The sequence below is a fragment of the Artibeus jamaicensis genome, unplaced genomic scaffold (genome assembly GCF_021234435.1).
Source record: "Artibeus jamaicensis isolate MK-2021 breed Jamaican fruit bat unplaced genomic scaffold, CSHL_Jam_final scaffold_3307, whole genome shotgun sequence".
Taxonomy (NCBI): domain Eukaryota; kingdom Metazoa; phylum Chordata; class Mammalia; order Chiroptera; family Phyllostomidae; genus Artibeus; species Artibeus jamaicensis.
The window spans coordinates 10,841,186-10,862,235 of record NW_026522040.1 but is presented as its reverse complement, the minus strand read 5'-3'; positions in this window follow the sequence as shown (position 1 = coordinate 10,862,235).

Here is a 21,050-nt window from a genome sequence, read left to right as displayed (position 1 = left end):
GCATAAATAATCAACCCAAAGATTAGTGTCCAAAGCAGGAAACGAAGAATTCACTCAGATGCTGAGAAGCACAGATTCCCTTGAAATCCATGCTTTTTCATTTTCCTATGTAACTTTAGAAATTCTTTAAGTTCCGAGCTAAAGAAAACAAGCCACTGAACCCCGGTGCTGGGGCAGGCTTTGGCATGGGAACACAGTGGCTGGCAGGAGGCAGGAAGCCACACGCTCTCCCTGGATGTGAGGCTGCCTTTACCACGGAACAGCATTCAGAGTGACTGCTGTTGGTCCTGCCATGGGCTGAGTGTCAAGTTTTTTTCTTGACATTCTGCCCCAAAGTCCACTTTTCAGTGAAGTAGGGAGAGGTGAATGTAGATCAAGAATCCCTGCTGTGAGAGAAAATCAGCTTCTTTTTCTAACACTCCCTCTTGGAGAGTAAGTTACTTGCTGAGCTTGTTGTTCCTTCAGTAAAAGAATATGGCCTTTTGCTCATGCGTCCAGAGCGATTACCACAACTGCCTCTGAAAACGTCTTCAGCACCTACAAATCATCTTGCTCTGCTGAGCACTTGCTGCGTGCCTGGCATGTGCTACTCAATGACACAGGCAGGTATTCAAGTAAGTAGGTTTTAAACCCAATGTCATTGATGTTTGCTTACTGATTAATTCATCTGTGAAAAGAGCCAGGAAGGATACAAAGTTAAATCAGCCATAAACCACAGCCTGAGGAAGGTCACATATGTTAAGTAGTAGACTTAACATATATACAATAATAGTTAAAATACATCGAAAATGTACTAAGTGGAACTAAATGTACTAAGTGGAAGGTTTATGGGATTTCATAAGCATGAGAGATATTAATTGATATGAATGAGTTAAGACATTCTAGAGGTGGGAAGATTGAATTGCACTATTTCAATATCAGATATAATTGATTAAATGAACAAAGCGTCATTTTTATTTTTTAAAATCATAAGGAAAATTTGGTTGCTGGAAAACTGAAGACAGGTTTAAGAATAGCAAATATTTCACTTTGAATGAAGTACTGATTACATTTAAAAAGTGGAATTTCTTGAATAGCAGCATAAGGTATTTTAGTGCTTCATTTCAGGTAGAGCAGAGCTACACGAAACTTTGAGGAGGAACATGGTCCAGGCAGGAGTGAGAACTGTAATGTTCAATTTATTAATAGAAGCAACCAGTACAGGTAGTTGTTTGAGTTTACACTAAAAATGATCAAAATTAGATAAAATAAGGAATCCAGCTCATTGCCTTAGCCATGTTTCAAATGCTCAATAGCGCTCAGTACCTAGTAGCTTCCATATTGGATGAGAGAGCTGTAGAACATTTCTATCATCACGGAATGTTCCATTGACTAGAGCTGCTGTAAAAGATTGATTTGGTAATGCCTTACAAATAGATGGGATGGGAAGGAAATTAGAAATGGGAAAAGCTGATTTGAACAATTAGGGTTAGAAGTGCTGAGGAGCTGTATTAGGGAAGAGAATTTAATTTATAAAATGTACAATATGGATTGCCTTGTACTTTTCTGGTTTCCTACAGATATTCATGATAAGGAACATTTTCATGCTCCAGGGACACTAGGCAGAATTTAGATTCCTTGTATTCCTCAGGAGAAATCTTCTTTGGCATGCTTGAGGCATGAGGAGAGAAAGAAGATTAAGTGACTCACAGATTATGAATATCTAGAGATCCTAACTTCCACGTGAAACTGGGGGAATTCAAGCAGATGGGCTTCCTGAGATTCATCTCATGTGGGGATTATGGGTAACAACCATCTGGCTTCCAACTTGTTTTGAATATCAAGGGAAGTCCAAAATCATTCTGCTGCTCTGTAAAGTCTGTTTATACACAGAAACACTCACTATTAAAAAATTACACTTTTGATTCTCTTTTCTACTTTTAGTTTTGTCTTTGAGTTTTTCTGCAATCATTATAGAAAACTGTCTCATTTTATGTATAAGGAAACAGGCCAAAATTAAGTGATTTGGCCAAAATCACACAGCTAGCCAGTTGCAAAGCTAAAGCAGTAACTGGTATTCTGGCTTCTTTTCCCTGTACCCTGGTGTTTTCAGAGAAACTTAGAATTCTGACTACATTCTAATTTCTTTTTTGTGTACTGAAAAATTAGCAGTAACCATGGCTCTATAATTTAACAGTGGCCTACATATTGTCACACAGTATATATTTTATTTGAGTATTTGCTTGAAATTTGAAGCATTGGGACTTAAATCTCACCAATTGTCAAATGGTCCGCAGAACAATTAGGTCTATAGACGCATGCATGTTCTAGGTAGAGATGACTACCATCTCCCTCCACCACTGACTTCCTCAGAGCCCCCACAACCCTTGAGACCCCCTATTTGTTTTCCTGCCCATTATCCTCCACTAGTCTGTCCACTAGACAGATGCTCCTTCAGGTCAGGGTTCACGTGTACTTTGTCGACAGTGCTTATCCTGGTTCTCAGCACACAGTAAAAGAGTTGATGAATAGTGTATGAAGGATAGATGTGTACAGAGGTAATTTGGAAACTCTGCTTATGTATACCCTTGTTAATCTCACTTCTGACCTATTCAAGGGCACAGAATGCCAGGGACAGAGGAAAATCAGGCTTGTCTTTCTACTAGCACACCTCAGCCAGCAGTTCAGAACTGCACAGTTCAGCAGGGGGAGGACACTTGGGAGAACCCCATCCTTTCATCCCACAGAAGTTTACCAAAGCAGTGTTTTTCAGCACTCCTGGGCTCCTTTAATACAAAGCTAATTTTTTCAAGGTCCACTTAATTGACTCTTTTTTTTCCCTTAGGAATTAAAGGTGGCCTACTAAAGTTCACAAAGGTGAGTCTGAGAGCCTGTAAGGATCCTTGGGAGTCCTAGAACCTGTCCGCCCCCTGTGGGGGAAGGGAGGCTGGCTGTGCTCTCCCCAGATGGATGGCTCTGTTCTTCTTGTACTGGCCAGAAGATGAGTGAGGAAACATAACTTAGCCCTCCTATTGCTATTTGATTCTTGAAAGGGCAGGTAGAGAGCTCGTCAATTTGAATCAAAGGATTTGAACTTTAAAATGTTTCCTATGAACACTAAAATCCAGATCAAAACAAAACAAGATAAAAGTTATTTGCTAATATTCATGTTAAGCATCAAGTGACAATGACTAATTTGGCAGCATCACTTGGACTCTTGCATCAGTCTGGCACAGGGTTAATGGGCATTGCTGAGTCCCTAGTGATCCAAAGCACAGTGATCCAGATACAAAGAGACAATGTCACCCTTTGTTTTAGGCACTGCCATATCATTGCCACCTCTGACCTCCCTCCTCCAGTACAATCAGATTTCTGGCGACACCTCAGTAATTAGATGCATAAATTATGAGACACTCAGGGTCCTCAAGCTCCTTTTCAACATTGTGTCTATTTGTTATTGTTGAACACATTATGGTAAGGAATTGGGATGCAGGCATTACGTGTTTTAGGGCAGGCCTTTTGTGGCAATCAAGGCTCTGTATGTAAAGCTTGTCCAAAAAATATGCTCCTTTTCAGTATATTCCCAACAGATGACATAAAATAGCTCATATGATAGAATACTTATTCTTCATGAATGGTTTTTGTAAAACATATGTCTATCCACCCCAAAGCTATCAAGTTTGGTACTACAGCCTTAAAGTTACTACCTTTGTCCTATGAGGGTATATTATTTTTTTTGTATCACCATGTTCTAGACCATTTTAAGCCCCACATTACTAACTTCCATGTTGACACACTTCAGTGCAGGCTGTGACACTGTGTCATCACCAAAGGTAAAGGGGAAGTGATTGTTAAAACCATAATTAGGGGGCAGTGCATTTAACACAGTTCTATGTCTATTGGATACATATGTAGAGAGGCAATAACTGCTTCAACCACTATAATATGTTTTATGCAAGGAACAGTGTCACTCACTGGCAAATTGTAGTCAGGAGTAATAAAATCTCTAAACACTCATGTGAATATGGGTGCAGAGTCAGACAACCAAATACCTTTAGTTTTTTATTTGATTTGTAATGAGTTCAAAGCCACACACTTTGTCAATTGCCTTGAGATGAACTTTGCATACAAAAGCCCTGGCTGATTTTCAGTGAATTATATGTGCAATTTTGCTATAATACAACATATGTATTCCTGAAAATCACTACACTGTGCAAAAATCTCACAATAAAAACCACAGGATCTGAGGGGGAAATATGTTAGGGACACAAAGTTCATAAATCTTACCCAGGACACATACATAAAGTATAGGAATTATAAAAATGGAAACAATTTTATATATGTTAAATGGCTAAGAAATTTCTAAGTAGCATAATAAATTTAACATGACTTTGAAAGTGATCTGAAGTTTGCTTGTGGGCATTGGAGCTTTTGAAAGTTTGTGAAGTAGTTTAAAGAGCATTACCTGAATTTGGAAAGAAAGTTGTGGTAACAGGTGTGGATGGGTGGGGCTCAGCACCAAGATAATAACTGAGGAAGCTGGTCAATATTTGATGTATGTGCATGTACAGGTTTTCTGTATTTCCACACAGCTTGGGAGAACTACATGCAGTTTCAGCTGCATATAGTTATTTGTACTTATCTAATGAATCTTCCAGAAGAAGCTGAATGTAAACCAACATAAAATTTAAAATTTACCTTATGCTCAAATACATTATTGCATTGGAATAAACTTGTGTTTTCAAAACAAGTGTTATAGCAGAACTGACTGGACTGAAGTTTCCAAAGTCATTAGCATTTCCTGGGAGTTCTCTGATAGTATCTCTCCCCAGGTCCCCGGGGACAAACAATAAAACCTGTCTGGGAGGCAGAGGGAATTGCAATTTTTGGCCATTGGATTACAAACTCTTACCTCGCAGAACTAGACTTGGAGCATTTCTTCCCCATTCATCATGCAGACAAGTTCGCTCAGCAGCTGAACTGATCGGATACTAGAGGCCATTTTGGTTCTCTTGGGCACAACATTTCACAGATTTCAAAGGTAGACCTTGGAAGACATGTCTGGCTAAATGGAAATGGAAGCATTAAAAATCTGAAAAAGTTTTGACAAGGCTCTTAGCTCCCATTGAGTGTTCATGGCAGGTAAGATCAATACCTTTCAGTGTCAAGACATATTTTTGTTGTTTTTTTTTTTTAGCTGGGAGACTTGCTGAGAGCTCAGATTGTTTGAGGCAGGTCTGAAGCCAGTTCAATACCTACACAGTCACTTCCTCCAATCTGTGAAGCCCTTTTCTCCTGTCTGAGCTGGATTTCCTATCACTTGCCACATGTACACAGTGGATGTAGAGCTCTAGTCTGGTAAAATATGTCAATAGAGTCAAGAGAGGCATTTGCTTCCACTCTTCAAATGGAGACAAACCCCCTAGTGGCTCAGCCCCGTGTTTGTGATGGATTCACCTACAATTCCTATATATACAGTGAGCACCCACTCTCCTGATGGTTCAAACAAGAAAGCTTCAAGACTGGCAGCTTTCACCAGTGTTTATGATTCAATAGCCATGTTTTCTGGGTTATCTGACCAGGCTTTTAGGGTGATAGGGTGTCTTCCATGCCCTCTTTTTCTTTCCCAAACTCCCTCCTCATGGTGGCACTCAAGGCTGACCCTAAATTGGCACCTCACTAGATCTCTAGCCCAGAACATGCCCCCCCCACTTAATTTCTGCTAAACTTATTAACCCCAGCAAACAGGCTCTGCTTCCCAGGCTCCACACTTTTCCTCTTTCTATCCCTCTACCTGACATGCCTTTCTCTCCTGTTATTCCACATCTTTTCCTTGTTGAGTATCTATAGGAAAAAAGCACATTGCTGTCCCCTCAGAGACTTGTTCCTGACCCCTGTCCACCTAATTGGCACTTACCCCCCTCCAACAACCCCCAAGAGTCCTGGTCTGAGCCTGGAGCATAGTGTTCTGTGAAGTCATGGATACCTGGGCCCCAACCTGAGCCTACACTAAGCTTGCTCTGGGTTTACAATGGTCCAGGCTCATCTGATGAGCCAACAGACCTGGGGAGAAATTATATGGCCATTTTCAAGACTCGACAGTACACATGGGCCCCCTCAGCTTACACATCTATAAAAGGTGAATGGGAAATAATAATGCCTACTTCATACAAGTGAGATTAAATGACATAATGTATTTATGACATAATTTTCTAATGTCACTGTGTACAGAACAATACCACATGGTAATTCACATTTTTCTTGTATCTGCTTCTTACTTAATTTTAAACATTTTATTGAAATAAACTATATCTATACACAAATATACAGATATTATATTACTCAATAATTTTTACAAGCTGATCTTATCTGTGCAACCAGCACTTAGATCAAGAGTCAACACAATGGCAAAACCCTATCAACTAAATGCCTCATTCGTAGTTCCTTCCATCACTCTCCCTAAAAAGGATAACATAATTATTATCTATCATTCTAACAACATAGTTTGGCATTAACTTTTTAAAATTTTATATAAGTGAGATCATTTAGTATGTACTTGTTCATGTCCAGCTCTTCTTTGAAGGAGACTGAACCTCATATTTTGAAGTTTCATCTATGTCATTGCATGTAGTAGTGAATTTTTAAAAAAGATTTTACCTATTTATTTTGAGAGAGAGGGGAAGGGAGGGAGAAAGAGAGGAAGAGAAACATCAATGAGAGAGAGAGAGAAATCAGTCAGCTGCTTCTCACATATGCCCCAACTGGGACAGAACCTGCAACCCAGGCATATGCCCTGACCAGGAATTGAACATGTAACCCTTTGCTTTGTGGGATGATGTGCAACCAAATGAGCCACACTGGTCAGGGCAGTAAACGAGAACAGTTGTTGATGGTGTGGGCCACATGCACACACTCCAGAAAGCAACCTGAGGACAAACAGTGATGCAGAAAGAAGTTGAGCTGCTTGGATGATCTTGCAGTGGCCACCTGTGGTTTCCCAAAGGGTGGTATTTTTAAATGGCAGAAGGAACTTCAGCAACAGCCTTGTATTGATCTGGCAAAGGGTGGAGGGGTTGGGCTCTGAGGCAGGAGCCTGTCACTCTTCCAAATTGTGTAGGCTTTGAATAAATGACCTCTTTCCTTTTTCACCAAAGCTCTGCCCCCAGAGTTTGCCTATGGGTAGTGGGCAGCAGAACCCCTATTTCTGTTTGGTAACAGTTAGAGGAACCTACAAGGCAATGACTGAGTTCATGAGAATGTGTGTTTTAAGAAAGCGAAATAGAAGCATATTTGTATGTGGGTAGAAGGGGAGTAAAGAATGTTGGTGGTGGAAAGACTTGCTGGAGAAACATCCTTTGAGAGACAACTAGAGCTGGGACCCAAGGTACAGGTGGAGAGATCCAGCCTATCCCATTTGCAATGCTGGGACCTTTCCCAAGGAACCCCTTCCAGCAAACATTTGCTCTAACAGTTTTGCAAAAGAGGGAACTGAGATCCAGAAAATTTAAGTAATTTGCAAATGTAACACAGCTACTCAAGAGAAGAACTGGAATTCAAGTTGTATTCTACTCTAAATTCAGTACTCTTTCACCTTCTAACAGCTGGAGATCTGTTAGAATGGTGGTTTCAATGTGGCATTTAATTTTGTACATATTAAATGGAGAAAAAGTAAAGAAAATGTGCACAGTTAGGTTAGTGCACTGCTGATTGATTATTTAGGGCTCAATTTGTACATTGACCATGTTCTTCATATTTTTCTTATTATTCTTTCTAACACATTTGCCCTACAGAACAGGGAGGGGGATGATTGGACGGAAGCACGATATGAAATACACTTCTAAAAAAAAGATTGAGTGTGGAAAGAAATGCATATTATAGTTTTTCCCCTAAAATTATATTTCAAAGCTTTATCAATAAATCATAAAAGAGATATTTCAAAAATATATTCTATTTGGATTATATATGTGAAGTTTCATAAGTCCTGTAGCATTAAAAATTATATAAAACACAATATTTTTGTGGATAGATTTTGATAAGGACAATGTTAGGACCTTACTCCCTATGTGGACCATTGAGCTTTATTGTGGTCGTTCTTCACAATTGATTTTTAACCCTTGCCAACAATGTTCTCAGAGTTTAGTCATTGGTCTGAGGATCTCCAGGTGAGAGGATAGAAGAATCAGCATAAACTTAGCCCTATAACTGTTAAAGAGGTCAAAGGGAGGAACCCTTATAAATTGAGTAGTAGTTCCTTTCCTTATACAAAGGTAAGCATTATTTTTATTCTTCTAAAAATGCTTTCTAGCACTGTGGACAAAAACCAGCACAGCAGTGCATAACTGACCTTACCTCTTGGAGATGGATTAGGAAAGGACCAAGAGTGGTTGAGTATTATTTAATTAGTTAACTTACCCATTCAACAAATTTAATGAGTTCCTCCTATGAAATACTTAGCTCTCTTCCACTGAAAGGGTATCAATGCACAAAACTTTTTAAAAAAATCTTTGCTTCTTTGGAGGTTATTATATTTTAGTGGAGGCAGATAGAGGAAAAAACAATGAAGATCATTCACAAGGTAATAATTGCTAAGGAGGAAAAATACATTAGGGTAAGGGGAAATAAAAATAAGTGGAATTATATTAGTTACAAGTCTTCTCTTTGATGCTAACTCTCCTAATATGGACATCAATAGTCTCAAATCTGAAAATGACTTCCAAATCAGCAGAAAGAATTTTATTATATTTTATGTATAATGTTTTCTGCTTTTACTCTGAAGACAGTAGCACTGAATTCTGGTGGCATGGCCGTTGTGTGGGAACTGGATGAACTCAACTGTCACCCTTTGAAACCCTTGTTTCTGACAGGTCACATATTTCAAAATCTCTTGTTAAGAGCATTTTGAGCATGGTCCTTTCTAGAGGAGATTTTCATCTTTAATAACAACCAACTTAGAGAAAGTAGGGCAGAGCAACTAGGATTTTTTGAAAACAACAAAGAAATAGATGTGTCATTGATAATTGCTTGGCACTTTGTAAATTCAAACTATTTAAAAAACATCAATCATATTTTTTAGATTTGAGTAAGGTCACAGACTAGCAATACCGTCCTGTAAAACTCTGATAATAAAACTGAGGAAATTGGAGACTAGTGACATTTTGTAGGGCAGCAAAAGGAGGAAAGAAGATCAGGTCATTGTTTCTACTTCCCCACACCCCACACTTGTCCATGAGAAACTCCAGGGAAGAGACTATTTTAGACTATTTCCACATTCCCAGAGCTGAATACAAGACCTGATATAAAGTGCATTTGTTCTCAGACACTGAAGTTCCAAAGACTCACCCAGGACACTTATTAAAAACATATAATCTGAGGTGTATGTAGGGAACATACTTATACTAACTTATAATAACAAAACAGATGTTTTTATGAAATTCAGATTTAAGTCTGGCAACCCTAATATGTAATTAAAATTAAGAATGAGTATCTCATACTTCTGACAGATTTCATAGTTACAAGATAAACATTTACCTAGGTTACAAGTGTCTGAGAATTAATTCAGGTTTTATTATGGTTCTAAACAGACTAAGTTCTATTATTTGGCCCAGATGTAGGTTTGTTTATTACCTTCTGTTCTGAAGCTGGTAATAACACTGGCTTCTCAGCTTAGAAGTGACTGTGATTCGTCATGTAGTGGGACAGAGTAGGGCAGTGTGACTAAATAAACACAATCCGTCCTTTTATTAAGAAACTTCTTAAGTCAAATACCTGCTGACATTATTAAAGCTTCATTTTTCACATATGAGGATCATGTCATGATAAAGGAAGGGAAAATCTAATTATTTTCATTTGTGTGTGTTTGTGTTTCAATGGAAGGTGCCAACCATTAATTTAATTGGATGGAGATCAATGCTTCAACCATTTTTAGTTCTTAGCAATTCTCATGTTGAAATGATCACAAAATTCTCTGAATTTTAAACTGGCTGATTATTTTGATTTTTTTAGTCTGTTCAACTGTGTTTCATTTTAGGATCATCTGATTGGTTTTCATTAATTCCACTCTACCACCAGGAATTCCAAACAAACCAACTTTTAAAAGTTGTGTTTATTGTAGTAAGGAAAAGGAATAGTTTAGGATCCCCATAGCATTAGAAAAAGACATTGTATTAGTTTTCTACTATTATGAAACAAGTCATCACAAATCTAGCAGCTTAAAATAACATTTATTTATTATCTCACATTCTCTGTGGGTCACAAGTACAAGCACAGCTAAGCAAGCCCTCCATGTCGGGGCTCACAGGGTGCAGTCAAGGTTGTTAGCTGGGGCAGGGGTCTAATCCGAGGTCCTCTTCTAGACTCACATGCTAGTTGGAAGAATTAATTTTACTGAATCTGCAAAATGTGAGGTGGCCTTGTTCTTTAAGTCCATAAAACAGAGAGTATCTGAACCTGATTTCTAGACCCTGTTTTAAAGGGCTCACCTGATGAAATCAGGCCCAGCAGGACAATTTTCTTTTTATTAACTTAAAGTTCACTGATTAGGGACCTCATTTACATCTACAAAATCTCCTTACCTCTCCATAGTAATGTAATATTATCATGGGAGTGACATCCCGTCACAACATTCTAATGGTTGGAAGCAAGTCTTCACTACACTCATGGGGAGGAGACTTCAGAGAGCTTGGGTCATTGGGGGTGACCTGAAAAACCTGCCTACAATTTAGCTTATTAAATTAGCACACAGATCTCAGACACTTTTGGAAAGGAGTACGATAAAAAGATAATTAAACTTCCTTCTACAAGATATAAATATGTATTTGGAGAACTAGTGAGTGCAAGGGAAAAGAAGATCAAAAGAAGGGAGACCCAACATTATGGTTCTAATGAAAAAATCATCAGGAAAAATTAAGAGGTGATAGCATTTAATAAACTGCTGATAAGTACAATCTAAAATTCATCTGAAATTATATGCTCACTTCTGTGTGGAATTATTTGCTCATTTATGTGTGGAATCTTAAAAAAAAAGGTAGAAAAACCAAGCTCATAGATATAAAGAACAGATCAGGTGTATTTCACAGACATAGAACAAACACTTCAAAAATTTATATGGAATCATAAATGAGCCCGAATAACAGCTGCTCTTTTGAGAAAGAAGAACAAAGTAGGAGGGATCACAATACCTGATATCAAACTGTATTACAAAGCCACTGTAATCAAAACAGCCTGGTACTGGCATAAAAACAGGCACATAGACCAATGGAACCGAACAGAGAGCCCAGAAATCAATCCAATCCTCTATAGTCAATTAATATTCGACAAAGGGGGCAGTAACATAAAATGGAGTAAAGATAGCCTCTTCAGCAAATGGTGTTGGGAGAACTGGACAGCTACGTGCAAAAAAATGAAACTTGAGCACCAACTTACACCATACACCAAAATAAATTCAAGGTGGATAAAAGACTTAAATATAAGCCATGACACCATTAAAGTCCTAGAGGAGAACATTGGCAAGAAAATCTCAGATATTCCACGCAGTAACATTTTTACGGATATGTCCCCTAGAGCAAGGAATATAAAGGAAAGAATAAACAAATGGGATCTCATCAAAATAAAAAGCTTCTGCATGGCTGAAGAAAACAGTATTAAATTAAAAAGACAACCAACTGTATGGGAAAACATATTTGCCAATGATACCTCAGACAAAGGTTTAATCTCCAAAATATACAAAGAACTTACACGACTCCACTCTAGGAAGACATCGAACCCAATTAAAAAATGGGAAAAGGACTTGAACAGACACTTCTCTAAAGAGGACATACAGAATATCCAGAGACACAGGAAGAGATGCTCAATATCGTTAGCTATCAGACAGATGCAAATTAAAACCACAATGAGATACCACTTTACACCAGTCAGGATGGCTATAATAGACAAAGCAACAAACAACAAATGTTGGAGAGGGTGTGGGGAAAAGGGGACCTTAGTTCACTGTTGGTGGGATTGCAGACTGGTACAACCATTATGGAAAACAGTATGGAATTTTCTCAGAAAAATAAAAATCCACCTGCCTTTTGACCCAGCAATTCCACTGCTAGGATTATACCCCAAGAATCCTAAAACATCAATTTCAAAGAACCTATGCACCACAATGTTCATAGCAGCACAATTTACAATAGCCAAGAGTTGGAAGCAACCTAGGTGCCCATCAGTAAATGAATGGATCCAAAAATTGTGGTACATATACACCATGGAATTCTATGCAGCAGAGAGAAAGAAGGAGCTACTACCTTTTGCAACAACATGGATGGAACTGGAAAGCATTATGCTGAGTGAAATAGGCCAGGCATTGAAGGACAAATACCATATGATCTCACCTTTGACAGGAAGCTAAAGAATAAAACAAACAAGCAAACAGAATAAAAACAAAGACACTGAAATAGAGAACAAGTGGGCAGCGACCAGAGGGGAGAGGGAAAGGAATTAAGGGGAAAAAGGGGGAGGGATTTTGAGGAACAAGTATGAAAGACACAGAGATGAGGACTGGGGGGGGGGAATGGGAGGGAGGGGGGAGACCGGGCAGGGGGGTGGGGTGGGATGGGAGAAATAGATTAAAAAAAAAATGTACTTGAAAAGTAACTAAATAAAATTTAATAAAAAAAATAAAGAAAAGATCAGAGATAGAGAGTGGGGGTGAGCAGAATGGATAAAGGGGGTCCAAAGGAACAAGCTTTCAGTTAAACTAATGTCATGGTGATGTAATACACAGCATATTAACTATAGTTTATAACACCATATTGCACATTTGAAAGTTTCTAAAAGTAGATTTTAAAAAGTTCTAATTACAAGAAAAAATTCTGTAACTATGTTTGGTAACAAATGTAAACGACTTATTGTGGTGATCATCTTGTAATATACACAAATATCAAATTATTATGTTGCATACCTGGCACGAATGTAATGTTATTATACCTCAATAAAAAATATTTACTGTAGTATTTGCAATACATACCCCCACAGTGTCCCAGGATCTAAGAAAAGTTTGTTACATATAGAGACTGAAAATTGAGTGAGAACATGAACTTGAAGCTATAGATAATTATGACTTCTTAGATATATTGCGTGTACTATGGGTTTTCCATCATATATGAGATCAGGATTTGAGTGCCTTTCTTTTTTTCTTCTTAAGATATAAGAAGAAACTGGAAGTTCAGGGAACATTTAAAAAGTTGATATGTGGGTTACATATGTTTCTGTCTGAGAGAAAAATAATTAGAAATTATTATAATAGATTGGCAAAACTGCATTAAGATGGGCCAGCACAATAGGCTTCATTACAAAAAGAGGGTGAGAAAGCAAACTTTGGGGTAGTGAAACAAGCGAACGCCCGCATTTGGAAAGAACTTAGAAGCTTTCACTCGTGGCGGCAAGTGGTTACTGTTATGGCGCCTTCACAGCCTGGCAGCACAGGTCCAGACAGTACTTACGTCAGCAAAATGTTGCCCTGAAGACATGACAGTTTATTAGATTTTCAAACTGCACTTTTTGTGATAAAATCACCTCAGAGTTCAGGTACAAAAGGAATATCATACATGTATGTGAGTTTGACCCAGAGATTAGAGGTGTGAAATATTGATTCTATTTTCAACACTCAACACCGCTGAATATAAATTTACACAAAGTAAGCATAATATTCCTTCTAATTGTGAGAGGATTGAAATCATATAATAATTGCTCAATCTATCAAAGTTAGAAAAGCTTTGATGTTTAGCTTGGTTCTCGGGTTGGTTGAGTTCCAGGGAAATGACTAAGAGAAATGATAAGGAGAAGGGATACGTGGAAAGATCGCTGGATTTGAAGCCAAAAGTTCTACTAATCCCAAGGGTCTGACTTGAATGGCATTGAATGAATTATTTTTGTTGTTTTTGTTTTTTAATATTTTAGGCTTTCAGCTTTTTCTTCAGTAAAATGGGGATACCGTCACAGGGCAAATAATACATGTTCAAGGAATTTGCAAATTACAAATTACTATAATATCCTGAATTATTATTTTTAATAGTTCTAAGGTAGATGCCATCCAAGTATTTACTTCATAAGAAAGAGGAATATTAAAATGGCTCCAACACTTAAATCACAGTATGGGGTGTGATAATAGGTTTGTAGCAATAAATAAGTAGATAAAAGAGTATTTATTAAATGAATATCTGGGACCTCTGAAGCTCCATGAGATTCTTCATTTGCATCTACTCTCACCTCAGCCAGACTCTTGGAAAATCACTTAATCAGCTTAAATCTTTTTTCTAAATGAAAAAAAAGTATAAAATAAAATGGCAAGAAGGGTTAGTATGGGCAAGGACCTTTAGTTATCACTCTGTGTACTAATGTTTTGCATGGAATGGTCTTTCAAAGCTAGGCAGAGTAGATATTATCCCATTATACCAAAGAAGGAGCTAATGCCAGAATGCTGGCAAGATATTTCTAAATAATGGGTAAACGGCTTCACAGTCCTCTCATTTTTTTTCCTCCTCCATACTGATATTTCTCTCTCTTTCCCACCACACCCCCCCATCTCTCTCATGTTAGAGTTTATATATAAAACTTAAGTGAAAGAAAGTGCTTTGGCTAAATAAGATAAAAATATGCCTTTTAATTTTCTAGGTAGAATCTTATTTATATTATACTAAGATACAATATATTATATTGGATACAAAACAGAGGCCTAAAAAGATACCTTTCAAATTTCTCTCACACAACTAGAAAACACATAACTCCATTTGGAGGGAGACCAGTTGACGTTAAAACACATGGTAATGAACAAAGGCTGAGGTTAGCTTTGTGTTCTGGCCGCTTGTATGTTTACAGAGGTGATTTTTTCTGTCATTATCATGTTTTAATATATCAAATTCCATTGTTAATCTATAAATAACATTGTACAAAATTTTCTTATTGTGTTCCCTGCAAACATTTATTTTTTTCTTCTTAGGTCCTGGAGTATTGATTCTGCCTCCCCACTGCTGTCAGACTCTGTTTCTTAAGTAACATATAATTATGTCATTTCCTTTTGTTTGAACATCTCTATTAAGTCTAGCCTTCAGGAAAAGTACTAAAGCCTCTGCCTTAGCATTCAGTAACTTTCCTAATGTGGCCTAGACTTACCTCTCTTAGCTTATTTTCATACATGCACCTCACAGACCCACTCAAGTGACTATTTTCATGTCTCACTCTTCAATTAATATTTCATATCCTTTCATGAGACTGTCATTGCACATGGGGTCCCTTTCCCTAATATATTATTTCATCTTTTATGCCTGGAAAATTCCACTCAAGCTTCAGGACCCAGTGTCCTGAAAGCTTTATATGGGAACTCTCTCCTGAATCCTGTGGACAGGCAGTCTTTGCTTCCTCTGAGTTCCAGGAGGTATCTCCTTATTACAACAGGTGCCACATTGCATTTCATTGCAGTTTATCTGTTTTCACACCTGACCCCTTTGCATAGTATAAATTCATTTGGTACCAGGACTAACTCATTGTTAATTCCACAGCACTTGGTACAGTGCTTAGACCAGCAGACAATAGATAAATGTTTCCCAAAGTAAATCATGGCTCCAGAAGCTCTGCACTTTACACTGCAAAAATTGCTGGGATTGTTGCCTTTGAAAAAATATTTACTTATTTTTGTGAATATTTTAGAGCCTTGATTTCATGTTCTAGGTAGAATGTACTAGATCACAGCAGGTCAATACTCCTATTATAGTAATGTGAAAAGAGTGGATATCTTATAAACTTACAATGTTAAGTGTTTCAGAAATTTATGCGGTGAACAAAGACTACGCGAAATAAAATTACAAAGAGGAAAATGCTATACAATTGAGCTCTGCATCACCCAGTATTTTTCTTGCAGAGGAATTGCCAATTCTGGTGTGAGCTGAGGTCAGGTATGGCCAGTGTGCAGGGCCCCTGGTAGGAGAGAGAATCAGGAAGGCCTTTTGCCATTGGAGCAGCAAGTTGGAATCTGGGGGGACCACAAACATATGCAATTAGCAGTAACAGAATTTAAGCTCACATGGAATATTTACCAAAATCAATTATCTGATGGGCTATTAAAGAATCTCTAGAAATTTCAAAAGATTGAAATAACTTAGAGTATATTCTCTGATCACAATGCAATCAACTTAGAAGTCAGTAATAAGATAACAAGAAAAGCCCCACTCTCTGGAAATTAAATAACACATCTCCAAGTCATACGTGGATAATTAAGAAATCAAAATCAGAATTTGTTCAAACTGAATCTTAATAAAAATACAACTTATTTAAACTTGTGGGATGCAACTAAAGCATAGTGAAATCAGTGTTTACAGATATATGTATATCTGTAAATATATACATCAGAATAAAAAAGGTTAAAATTCATAATTTAAAAATTCATCTCAAGAAGCTAGAAAAAGAACAACATATAAATTGTATCAAAAAGAGAAGAAAAGAAAACTATAGATAAGAGCAGGAATTGATAGACTAGAATGAGAAAATTGATTGAGCTAAAAGTTTTTTGGAAAAAGATAATGAAAGTAGATTATTTAACAAAAATAAAGGAAAACAAATTATCATTACCAGATTTTTAAGTAGTCTGCTAGTAAAAATCTTCCTAAAAGAATGTGCTGTACCAGAGAATTGTTCTAAATATTTAAGGAGGAAATTGATACCCAGCTTATGAAACCTCTTCCAGATATGAAAACAGAGGAAACATTTACCATTTTTTTCTGTTTTTTAATATATTTTATTGATTCTGCCATTACAGTTGTCCCATTTCCCCCTCTTCATTACCCTCCACCCTACACACCCCTCTCCCTCATTTTCCCCTTAGTTCATGTCCACGTGTCACAAGTTCTTTAGCTTCTGTATTTCCCATACTATTCTTGCCCTCCCCCCGTCTATTTTCTACCTACCATCTATACTATTTATTCTCTGTACCAGTTTTTTTCCCAGTGATGCAAACATAGTCCAAAATCTGTAAACGACCTTATGAAAAATGAAAATGAGAGACCACTGTCTCTAATGAACATAGATATAAAACCAACATAATATTTTAACTAACTGGTATTCAAAAGGGAAAATAATGCTACACAATAAAGTAGTTTACTCCGCTGAAGAAAGGCTGATTTCACATTTCAAAATCAATATAATTTACTTTGTTGATAGAGAAAATGAGAAAAATAGATAATTTTCTCAATACATACAGATAGACTTTTGATTCAACATCTAATCTTGATAAGCACTAAGCAAACTAATTAAAAAAGGAGACTTCCTTAATCTGATAAAGAATATTTAGAAAAACATTCAGAATATGCAAAGATATTTTATAATTCAAAAAGAAAAATATCATTCATTAGAAAAAATGACAAAAAACTTGAGCAGACCATTTGTTTTTTTAAATATATTTTATTGATAATGCTATTGCAGTTGTCCCATTTCCCCCAATTCATTTCCCTCTGCCCTGCACACCCCCTCCTACCCCTGTCCCCCTCCTCAGTTCTTGTCCATGGATAGTACATACAAGTTCTTTGGCTGCTCCATTTCCCATACAAAACTTAACCTCCCCCTGTCTATTTTCTACCTACTACTTAAGCTGCTTATTCCCTGTAACTTTTCCCCCATTCTCCCCTTCCCTGTTGATAATCCTCCAAATGATGTCTATTTCTGTCATTCTGTTCCTCTTCTAGTTGTTTGCTTAGTTCACTTTTGTTTTTGTTTTTTTTAGGTTTAATAGTTGTTGTTGAGTTTGTTGTCATTTTACTGTTTTAGTGTTTCTAATCATCTTCTTTTTCTTAGATAAGTCCCTTTAACATTTCATATTAATAAGGGCTTGGTGATGATGAAGTCCTTGAACTTGACCTTACCTGGGAAGTACTTTATTTGCCCTTCAATTTTAAATAAAAGCTTTGCTGGATAGACCAATCTTGGATGTAGGTCCTTGCCTTTCATGACTTGGAATACTTCTGTCCAGCCCTTTCTTGCCTGTAAGGTCTCTTTTGAGAAATCAGCTGACAGTCTGATGAAAACTCCTTTGTAGATAACTGTCTCTTTTTCTCTTGCTGCTTTTCAGATTCTTTCCTTATCTTTAATCTTGGGTAATGTAACTGTGATGTGCCTTGATGTATGCTTCCTTGGTTCCAACTTCTTTGGGACTTTCTGAGCTTCCTAGAAATCTATTTCCTTTGCCAGATTGGGGAAGTTTTCCTTCATTATGTTTTCAAATAAATTTTCAATTTATTGCTCTTCCTCTTCTCCTGACATCCCTATGATTTGGAAGTTGCAACATTTAAAGTTGTTCCTGAGGTTCCTGAGCCTTTCCTCATTTAAAAAAAATTTTGTTTCTTCATTCTGTTCTAGTTGAATATTTATTTCTTCCTTCTGCTCCTAACTTTTGATTTAAGTCCTGGTTTCTTTCCCTTCACTGTTCTTTCCCTTTATTTCTCTTTTCATAGCCTTCACTTTTCCCTCTATTTTGTGACCATACTCAACCATTACTATGAGCATCCAGTGTTTTGAACACTGCACCTGATAGCTTGGCCATCTCTTCATCACTTAGTAGAATTTTTTCTGGAGCTTTGATCTGTTCTTTCATTTGGGCCATATTTCTTTGTCTCAGTGCACCTGTTACATAGTAAGGGGTGGAGCCTTAGGTATTCGCCAGAGCAGGGGAATGCATATTACTGCATCCTGGCAATGTGTGTGGGGGAGGGGTCTGAGAGCTCTTCACATTCTGCTGGCTGTCAGTCACTTCCTCCACTACGCACAAGCAAATTGGGCCCTTCTGGTGGTGATTACTGGGTGGGTGGGTTTGTGTACATCCTAGGACCCTGTGGGTCTCTTCAATGAACTCTCATATGAAGCTGGGAATTTCTCCTGCCACCTCAGTCCCCACAGGTGTTTTCAGTCATAAGTTTTGTGGCTTTATTTCCCCTCATTGGAACCCTGGGTTGCAGCAGTCTGTCTCACTCCCCAGTTGTTCCTACATCCCAGGGTCTTGCAGCTTGATAGAATGCAGCAGGACACCTCCAGCCCACCATGAGGAAGTGCCACATGGTGTGAATTAATAATGGGAGCCTAGCCAAGGTACAGATATCTATTTTATTTTCCTGAGATATAGTACCCATGACTGGCCTGGTTTGGCAAGGGGAGGCAAGACTGTGTGTGTTTTGGGATATGTTAAAGGGACTTTGGGATTTAATGGTGACATTCTACCATTACTCTGAACCTGTACAATTTTTAAATAAATATTTCCTTTTCTTTTTGCCAAACTCTGGCATGGAAAGGTACAGTTCTTTATCCAGCAGTGGGCAAAAAGAATCATAGAGTAACAAAACCCCTGGGGGGGGTTCTATAACAAGTTCTCAGCAAAATTAAGTGAAAGATACAATGATTTTCCACATTCCCCCTGCTACCGCACATAAGTAGCCTCCCCCTATTATTTGTTGCTAGTTTCATTTCTTCAGCTTTTTACTTGTTCTTAGAACAGAGTGGTGACTTACAAACTTCTTATATACCACAACAGTGGTGGTGGTGCTGATGGTGGGGTTACTTCACAGAATATGACATCAGAAAACCAATAGACTGTCCAGCCTAGCAAATTGAAGATGTAAGTGATTCATAAATTGGGCAGCATCCCGTCTAGCAACGTAAAGGGCCTTCTGAGGGGCTGTACTAAATGGAAGATTTTTGTAGGAAGAAAGGTGTGACAGGGGAGTCTTTTAGATCAGGACATCTTCTCTTTCTTGGGGGTAGGGGGGGAGGGAAAGACAAGGTTTTTACCATGCATATTTTGTCTTCTTTTTGAAGGATGGGTCTACTTGACAGATTATCTCATTTGTGTTGACCGGAAAATCTCAGACTGCTTGAGTAAGATTACATTTTCCGGTGACAGAGGCACTTCAGTTAAGCCAGGTACCAAGTCTAGGTTTGGTAGTGTGAGCTTTAGCACAGATGCTGCCACTTCGGGCCTGTGGTTTTTCTCTCCAAGGGTTCTGCTGACCTCTGGAAGTCTTGATTTTTTTAAAAGGCAAATACCTCAGAAATGAATGGAAAGGAGACTTACAGATAGGATTTCATGTTGGTCAAATAAAAGTGATGCTGAGATTAACATGAAAGATAAAATGAACTGTTATTAAAAAATATAGCTGCAAATTAAAATCATTCTGATTTTTTCAAATACATTTCTACTTGTAAAGAAATCATTGAGCAAATTCATGCACCCTGAAAGTTCGATGCTCCTTTCTTTTTCTCACATACAAAGATTTTGTATCCCTGAATTAGTAGGTAATTTTACAATAGCTAAGATTTTTTGAAAGAAATGTAAGGCATTGCCTCTTAATAATTTGGGAAGCACGGATTCATTTAGAAAAACAAACACTGACAGAGGAGTTCAATCAGCCTTACTTAGGCTCTTCAAAAGAGAATCGGTAGCCTATTTACTAGCTCTTTAGCAATTCTTTCTTCTGGTAGAAACTGCACAAAATGCAGAGGGAATGACGATTCTGATATACATTTACAAGGTATACATACTTCTTTGTTGGCTGATATTACTGAGATCGGGGCCCTCATTTGAATCCATTAAAAATACTACAGTCTCCACATCTTATCCTGTTGAAGAAAGGCCTGAGTTCTTCCCAGCACACTCAGGGCCGACTGCTTGGAATTTTAATGCTTCTTAGTGGATACAGTGCTTGGATTCAAGACACCGTTGGTTTTAAACATTGCTAATGGCAAGAGTAGTGAGCAATTTCCCTTGAGTTTCTCCTGCTGTTCTTGAACAAATTTGTTTTTCTTTAACTGCTATTCACACTTAAAGAGCATTCAGTGTCCAGCTTGTTATCCTCATCCAAATGTGGATGGCTGTTTCCAGAGATGACTTGGCATAGTTTTGATTAAAGATTGTTTTTACACATCCAACAAAATAGAACAGTTAACTGGAGAAATGGTGTGGCCCAGAGGATTAATAAAGATCAATGAGCACTGACAAATGAGGCTTATTTGTTCTCTTCCTATTATTTACTCTTATTCTTCCAGCACAGGGGATGGCT